At 46.3% G+C, this 8,961-nt stretch overlaps 1 pseudogene; it reads left to right on the forward strand.

Annotated features, from left to right (window-relative positions):
- The first annotated feature begins 2,152 nt into the window (after positions 1-2,152).
- LOC139262432 (large ribosomal subunit protein uL13-like) lies at positions 2,153-3,159 on the forward strand (annotated as a pseudogene).
- The last annotated feature ends 5,802 nt before the right edge of the window (positions 3,160-8,961 follow it).

Here is an 8,961-nt window from a genome sequence, read left to right on the forward strand (position 1 = left end):
ACCGTCGAAGTTACCTTTCTTTAAGTTCAGGACCCTAGTCTCCGAATTAACTGTGTCACTCTCCATCTTAATGAAGACTTAATGAAGGTTGCTAATTAATCCTCTCTCATTACACAACACCCAGTCTAGGATGGCCATCCCTCTAGTTGGTTCCTCGACATATTGGTCTAGAAAACCATCCCTTATACACTCCAGGAAATCCTCCTCCATCGTATTGCTACCAGTTTGGTTAGCCCAATCTTTATTTAGATTAAAGTCGCCCATGATTACTGCTGTACCTTTATTGCACGCGTCCCTAATTTCCTGTTTGATGCCATCCCCAACCTCACTACTACTGTTTGGTGGTCTGTACACAACTCCCACGAGCGTTTTCTGTCCTTTGGTGTTCCGCAGCTCTACCCATGCAGAGTCCACATCATCCAAGCTAATGTCCTTCCTTACTGTTGCATTAATCTCCTCTTTAACCAGTAATGCTACCCAACCTCCTTTTACTTTCTGTCGATCCTACCTGAATATTGAAGACCCCTGGATGTTGAGTCCCCAGCCTTGGTCACTCTGGAGCCATGTCTCCGTAATCCCAATTACATCATATCCATTAACAGCTATCTGCGCAGTTAATTCATCCACCTTATTACGCATGCACCTCCAGACTTGTTTTTTTAACGCTCTTTGTCTTTTTAGGATTATGTTTTAATCGGCCCAACCTGCTCATCCTTTCTTCATAAGACAACTACTTCATCCCAGGAATCAACCTAGTGATGCTTCTCTGAACCGCCTCCACTGCAATTATATCCCTCCTTAAATAAAGTGACCAAAACTGTACTGAGGGAAGTAAGGATGGAAATTGTGGAGGAACTTGTCACAATCTTCCAATCCTCCTTGGATATGGGGATGGTGCCAGAGAACTGGAGGATTGGAAATGATACACCCCTGTTTAAAAAAATACATGGCAACTACAGGCCAGTCAGCTTTATGTTATTGGTGGGGGTATATTTAGAGACAATAATCCGGGACAAAATTAATTGACATTTGGAAAAGTATGGACTAATAAATGAAAGTCAGCATGGATTTGTTAATGCAAATCATGTTTGACTAACTTGATAAAATTCTTTGATGAAGTAAAGGAGAGGGTTAATGAGGATAATGTGGTTGATGTTGTGTATATGGACTTTCAAAAGGCGTTTGATAAAGTACCAAATAATAGATTTGTTAGCAAAATTAAAGGGTCAGTGGCAGCATGCGTACAAAATTGGCTGAGGGACAGAAATCAAGTTAGTAGTTGCAATTCAGACTGGAAGGAAGTACATAAGAACATAAGAAATAGGAGCAGGAGTAGGCCACTCGGCCCCTCGAGCCTGCTCCGCCATTCAATAAGATCATGGCTGAACTGATCATGGTCTCAGCTCCACTTTCCTGCCAGCTCCCCATAACTCCTTATCCCCTTATCGGTTAAGAAACTGTCTATTTCTGTCGTAAATTTATTCAATGTCCCAGCTTCCACAGCTCTTTGAGGCAGCGAATTCCACAGATTTACAACCCTCTGAGAGAAGAAATGTCTCCTCATCTCAGTTTTAAATAGGCGGCCCCTTATTCTAAGATCACGCCCTCTAATTCTAGTCTCCCCCATCAGTGGAAACATCCTCTCTGCATCCACTTTGTCAAGCCCCCTCATAATCTTATACGTTTCGATAAGATCACCTCTCATTCTTCTGAATTCCGATGAGTAGAGGCCCCGACTCAACCTTCCTCATAAGTCAACCCCCTCATCTCCGGAATCAACCTAGTGAACCTTCTCTGAACTGCCTTCAAAGCCAGTATATCCTTTCGTAAACACAGTGGTATTTCCCAGGGGTTGGTATCAGGACCCTGCTCATTTTGATCTATAATAATGACCTAGATTTGCATATATAGGGCCTCATTTCAAAGTTTGTAGATGATACGAAACTCAGAAATTAGGTAAACAATGCTGGATAGTAACAGACCTCCGGAGACTATAGAGGGACGGGTAAAATGGGCAGACACGTGGCAGATGAAATTTAACACAGAGGAGAGTGAAGTAATACATTTTGGTCCGAAGAATGAGGAGAGGCATTGTGAACTAAATGCTACAATTTTAAATGGAGTGCAGGAACAGGGAGACATTTTGGGCACCATGGCGGGCAGCTTCAGCAAGGTGCTGCTCCTGGATTGCGACGGGCACCTCCTATGCCGCATGGCCACCATTGTGGCCAGACAGATGCAGCTGGGCCATAAGGTGGTGGTGGTCAGGTGTGAGGAACACCAAGCTGAATCTTCTGGAGGACCGTAAGAGGTATGTTGTCACACAAGACAAAGCGAGGTCAAGCTGCCCTGGACACACTGAAGATCTTTGATGGGATCCCTCCTCCATATGACAGGAGGAAACACATGGTTGTGCCAGCAGCCCTGAAGATTGTCACCATCATCATCATAGGCGGTCCCTCAAGTCGAGGATGACTTGCTTACACGCCAAAAAGTTCGCAGGTGTTTCAATGAAGGACCTAATATTCCAGGTCCCGAACTAAGTCTTGAAGGGTGGAAGATGCCTGTGCGCGGATTTTTTTAACGTGTGGTGGCCGTTGCACACCAGCCACCACATGGGCTTGACAGAGCTCGGTCTTGGTCCAGTGGCAAGGGTTATCCAAGAGAACTGGAGACAAGCTCTGCTGCACCAACCTAGTGCGCACACATATCGCAGTGTGGCTGACCGGTGCTGCCCCTGGGCCCTCGCCTCTTCTGGGCCCCGAACTCTCGTCTCTCTAGATTCTCTCGCCGCTCCTTTGCCCCGACCTCGTCGCTCCTGCAGTACCTGCCCACGCTCCAATCAGCGACCTGGATCTTGTTGACGTCCAATCCAGTCGCCCTCTTCGACACGTGCTGCTCCCTGGAGTGGTATGCCGCCACGCCGCTCCGTTTGAAACTAACGTCATTTGCTCTTCTGGCATCGCCTTGCTCATGAGGTTGGCTGGAAATACCAGGCCGTTATGGCCACTCTCGAAGAGAAGCATAAAGAAAAGGCCAAGATTCACTATGAGGAAATAGAAGAAAGTTTTGAAACTAAAGAAAATTGCTGAGAAGAATGTTGAAAGCAAAATTGCCAAGTACACATCAGTGCTAAAACAATATGGCATTCTTGATTAATATATTCATTTGGAGGCATTGACAATAAAAGCTGTAGAAAACAAACAAAAAAAATGATAGAGACAGAGAGAGGTGTACACACACATCTCATTGAAGTTGGCAGGACAAGTTGAGAAGGCTATTTAAAAAGCACGTGGGATCCTGCGCTTTCTTAATAAGAGGAATAGAGTATAAAAGCAAGGACATTATGCTCAACCTTTATAGAACACTGGTTAGGCCTCAGCTGGAGAACTGTATTCAGTTCTGGGCACCACTGCATTTAGGGTTAGGGTTATGGTTAGGCAGGAAGGGTGTCAAGGCCTTGGAGAAGGTGCAGAAGAGATTTGAATGGTACCAGGGATGAAGGACCATGAGGAGAGACTGGGAAAGCCGTGGTTGGTCCCCTTAGATCAGAGAAACATAGAAACGTAGAAAATAGGTGCAGCAGTAGGCCATTCAGCCCTTCGAGCCTGCACCACCATTCAATATGATCATGCACTTCAGTACCCCATTCCTGCTTTCTCTCCATACCCCTTGATCCCTTTAGCCGTAAGGGCCACATCTAACTCCCTTTTGAATATATCTAACGAATTGGCCTCAACAACTTTCTGTGATAGAGAATTCCACAGGTTCACCACTCTCTGAGTGAAGAAGTTTCTCCTCATCTCGGTTCTAAATGGCTTACCCCTTATCCTTAGACTGTGACCCCTGGTTCTGGACTTCCCCAACATTGGGAACATTCTTCCTGCATCTAACCTGTCCAATGCCGTGAGAATTTTATGTTTCTATGAGATTTGCCAGAGGTGTTCAAAATTATGAATGGTTTCCATAGGGTAAATCAGGAGAAACTCTTTCCTATGGCAGAGGGCAGAAGGGCAGTAACAAAAGAAGAAAGATCTAAGGGGATTGTCAAAAGAACCAGAGGCGACATGAAGAAACAATGTTTGACACAGCGAGTTGTGATCTGGAATGCACTGCCTGAAAGGGTAGTGGAAGCAGATTCAATAGTATTCAAAATTGGATGGATACTTGAAGGAGCAAAACTATAGGGCTATGTTGAAAGAGCAGGGGAGTGGGATTAATTGTACAGTCCTTTAAAAGGGTTGACAGAGGCATGAAGGGCTGAATGGCCTCCTTCTATGCTGTATCATTCTAATTGACACTGAAGTGGACATTGGGAGAGGTGACCAAAAGATTGTTCAAAGAGCTAGGTTTTGAGGAGCGCCTTAAGGAGGCGAGAGAGGTAGAGAGGTGGAGAGGCTTAGGGAAGGGATTTCTGCCCCGGGATCGGAGGTTGGACCAGTTCACGACCTGCGTTGGCTGGCGTGGGCGCAAAGAGGTTTCCGCGCATGGTGATGATGTCATGGCTGGAGGCGCGGTGGCCTGAGGGACTACTGGCGGGTGCGGCGCTGCCGTGTTAGCTTCTCCCGGAGGGGCTAATGGGAGGCGCAGAACACAGGAATTTCGGCCCCTGGAGGTTTTGAGCTAAAGAGCTGAGTGGGCTTTGACATGTCATGTCAGGGACAGTTCGGTGAAAGTAAATGGGTCATTATCTGCAGTTTAGCCTGTCTGCTCAATTTTCACACGGGTTAAAGGAAATGAGAGGATAAATTGATAACCAGTAAAACTAATTATGGACAAAGATAAACTTATTCCAAACCATTGAGTTTGGTCGATAGTGACTGGTAGGCACAGCTACCTGAGCACAGGCCAGAGAAAAGCAAACAGTTTAAATTACCTTTAAGGAGGTTTCAGGCCCTAAACTCGGCAATATCCTCTCCGAATTTCTCTACTTTTCTCTCCTCCTTTAAAAGGGACCTGGGGGTGCTTATACATGAATCATTGAAAGTTAACATGCAGGTACAGCAAGCAATTAAGAAAGCAAATGCTATGTTGGCCTTTATTACAAGAGAACTTGAGTATAAGAGTAAAGATGTCTTGCTCCAATTATATCATATGCAGTCCCTCGAATCGAGGATGACTTGCTTCCACGCGAAAAAGTGATGAATTCACAGGTGTTTCAATGAAGGACTGAATATTCCAGATCCCGAGCTGCATCTTGAAGGGTGGAAGATGCCTGTGCGTGGATTTTTTTAACGTATTGTGGCCGTTGCACTACACAAATAGGTCCGTTTGAGGTTGAGCACTTTTCCTACTGTCAGGGAGTTTAATGCTCTCAGTAACGCTACTAAGCACAGTTCCAGAAATATGATTCCATCTGTATTAAATTGGTTATCTTACTCGTTACACTGCACGGTTTTACCACTTACTTGTCCAGTTATTTAGGGCCCTGGTGAGACCGCACCTGGAGTATTGTGTTTTGAGAGACAGACTATTATCTGAATGGTGACAGATTAGGAAAAGGGGAGGTGCAAAGAGACCTGGGTGTCATGGTACATCAGTCATTGAAGGTTGGCATGCAGGTGCAGCAGGCGGTTAAGAAAGCAAATGGCATGTTGGCCTTCATAGCAAGGGGATTTGAGTACAGGGGCAGGGAGGTGTTGCTACAGTTGTACAGGGCATTGGTGAGGCCACACCTGGAGTATTGTGTACAGTTTTGGTCTCCTAACCTGAGGAAGGACATTCTTGCTATTGAGGGAGTGCAGCGAAGGTTCACCAGACTGATTCCCGGGATGGCGGGACTGACCTATCAAGAAAGACTGGATCAACTGGGCTTGTATTCACTGGAGTTCAGAAGAATGAGAGGGGACCTCATAGAAACATATAAAATTCTGACGGGGTTAGACAGGTTAGATGCAGGAAGAATGTTCCCATTGTTGGGGAAGTCCAGAACCAGGGGTCACAGTCTAAGGATAAGGGGTAAGCCATTTAGGACCGAGATGCGGAGGAACTTCTTCACCCAGAGAGTGGTGAACCTGTGGAATTCTCTACCACAGAAAGTTGTTGAGGCCAATTCACTAAATATATTCAAAAAGGAGTTAGATGAGGTCCTTACTGCTAGGGGGATCAAGGGGTATGGCGAGAAAGCAGGAATGGGGTACTGAAGTTGAATGTTCAGCCATGAACTCATTGAATGGCGGTGCAGGCTAGAAGGGCCGAATGGCCTACTCCTGCACCTATTTTCTATGTTTCTATGTTTCTATGTTTCTATGTTTCTATGAGAGATTGAGTAGACTAGGTCTATATTCTATGGAGATTATAAGAATGAGAGGTGATCTCATTGAAACAAACAACATTCTTACAGGGTTTGACAGGGTAGATGCAGGGAGGATATTTCCCCTGGCTGGGGAGTCTAGAACCAGGGGTCACAGTCTCAGAATAAGGAGTCGGCCATTTAGGACTGAGATGAGGAGAAATTTCTTCACTCAGAGGGTGGTGAATCCTTGGAGTTCTCTATCTCAGAGGGCTGTGGAGGATCATTTGTTGAGTATATTCAGGACAGAGATCGACAGATTTTTGAATAATAAGGGAATCAAGAATATGGGGTCCGGGCAGGAAAGTGGAGTTGAGGTACAAGATCAGCTATATGATCTCATTGAATGGCAGAGCAGGCTCGAGGCGCCAAATGGCCGACTCCTGCTCCTAGTTCTTATGTTCTTATGTCATTCCTTAAAATTGACCTCTCTGGCCACCTGTCCTAATATCTCTTTATGTGGCTCGTTGTCAATATTTTTCTCCATGAGCTCCTGTGAAGGGCCTCTGGGGAAGCTTTTACCACATGAAAGAAGCTATATAAATGCAAGTAATTGTTGTTGATGTTGGAAGCTGTGAGGATGTTACATAAGAACATAAGAACTCCCCCATACAGGCTTGAAAACGGACTACATCCAAGTTTTATTCAACTCTGACTGTACTTTCACCTTTATGGAATCTGAGATTTAATCCAGGTTGGATGGAGCAAATCAGGTCGTATTTCTCTGGAGAACTTCCTTCAGCTAGGCTTCTTAGAAAGGCATAAGAAAAGTTATTATTAAAGAGATTTCAAACTAACAAAAGACAGCTGCATAAGTAAGTTTAAAAGTCTCGCAAAAGTCGTAATTTCTTTGGCTTTATTAAGGTACAAATCTTATTTCCTGTATTAAGTTTCCCAACTTAATGAGAAAAAATAGTTTGAGGAATTTTATTCATGTCCTCCTTCTTTCTTCATTGTCTTCAGGCCCCGTCACAAACTCCATTCCCTCGCCATCGACTCCATCCCTCGCCTTGGTAACTGTCTGAGGTTGAACCAGACTGTTTGCAACCCTGGAGTCATATTTGACCCCGAGAAGAGCTTCTGACTATTATATCCACGCCATCCCTACTTCCATCTCCAGAACATCGCTTGACTCTGCCCCTGCCTCAGCTCATCTGCTGCTGAAACACTTATTCATGCCTTTTGTTACATCTAAACATGACTATTCCAGCGCACTCCTGGCTGGCCTCCCGCATTCGACCCTACGTAAGCTTGAGGTTATCCAAAACTCTGCTGCCCAACCCGCTCACCAAGTCCCGTTCACCCATCATCCCTTGTGCTCGCTGACCTACATTGGCTCCCGGTTAAGCAAGGCCTCAATTTTAAAATTCCCATCCTTGTTTTCAAATCCCTCCATGGGCCTCGCCCCTCCCTGTCTCTGTAATCACCTCCGGCCTCACAGCACTCCGAGATCTCTACGCTCCTCTAATTCTGGCCTCTTGCGCATCCTCAATTTCCTTCACCCTCCCACCATTGTCGGCCTTGCCTGCAACCGTTTGGACCCCAAGCTCTGGAACTCCTTCCCTAAACCTCACCGCCTCCCTACCCCTCTCTCCTCCTTTGAGATGTTCCTTAAAACCTACCTCTTTGACTAAGCTCTGCCCTACTATCGCCTTATGTGGCTCGGTGTCAAATTCTGTTTATAGCACTCCTGTGAAGCGTCATGGGACGTTTTACTACTTTAAAGAGGCTATAGAAATGCAGGTTGTTGTTGTTGTTGTTGTTGTTGTTTATTCGTAGCCTTTGCTTGATTGATTGCTTTCATACATTCTTAGAAGTTTTGTTGGAAGTTTCCATACCACCTTTGGTATATCCCCTGCTGACACGGCAGATGGAATTTAATGCAGGGAAGTGTGAACTGATACATCTTGGCAGAAAGGATGATGAGAAGCAATATGAACTAGATGCTGCAATTTTATAGCAGGTGCAAGAACAGGGAGACCTGGGGGTGTACTTACGCAAATCTATGAAGGTGGCGGGACAAGTTGAGAAGTCTGTTAGAAAAGCATATGGGATCCAAAGGGTTCCGAAAGATTTAAATACTTTCTCACCCCATTTCATTCCCAACAGGTGAACCCCGCCCCCGCCCCTCCCACTCCACTTTCCTTCACTTCATATTTGAGAAGTGCACGAGATTACGTATTGGATCGGAGAATAAGAGACGCACTAGGGCTGATTTTAAAACAGAAAATACTGGAAATCTCAGCGGGTCAGGCACATCTGTGCAGAGAAATAGAGTACATTTTTCAGGTGGGGTGGGTGTGAGGGGATGTAGGGGGGTGGGTTGTGGGGGGTGTGGGGTGGTAGGGGGTGTGTGTGGGGGTGTGTGGGGAGGTGTAGGGGGGTTGTGAGGAGGTGTGAGGGGGTTGTAGGGGAGGTGTGTGGGAGGGGTTGTGAGGGGGTGTGAGGGGGTTGTGAGGGGGTGTGAGGGGGTTGCAGGGGAGGTGTGGGGGAGGGGTTGTGAGGGGGTGTGAGGTGGTTGTGAGGGGGTGTGAGGGGGTTGTAGGGGAGGTGTGGGGGGTAGGTGTGTGGGAGGGGTGGGGTGGGTGTGGTGGGATTGGGTGTTGGGGGTGGTGAGGGGGGTGTGAGGAGGATGTGGGGTGAGGTGGGTGTGTGGGGAGGGGTGTGTG

Source organism: Pristiophorus japonicus, chromosome 4, assembly GCF_044704955.1.
Source record: "Pristiophorus japonicus isolate sPriJap1 chromosome 4, sPriJap1.hap1, whole genome shotgun sequence".
Classification (NCBI taxonomy): Eukaryota; Metazoa; Chordata; class Chondrichthyes; family Pristiophoridae; genus Pristiophorus; species Pristiophorus japonicus.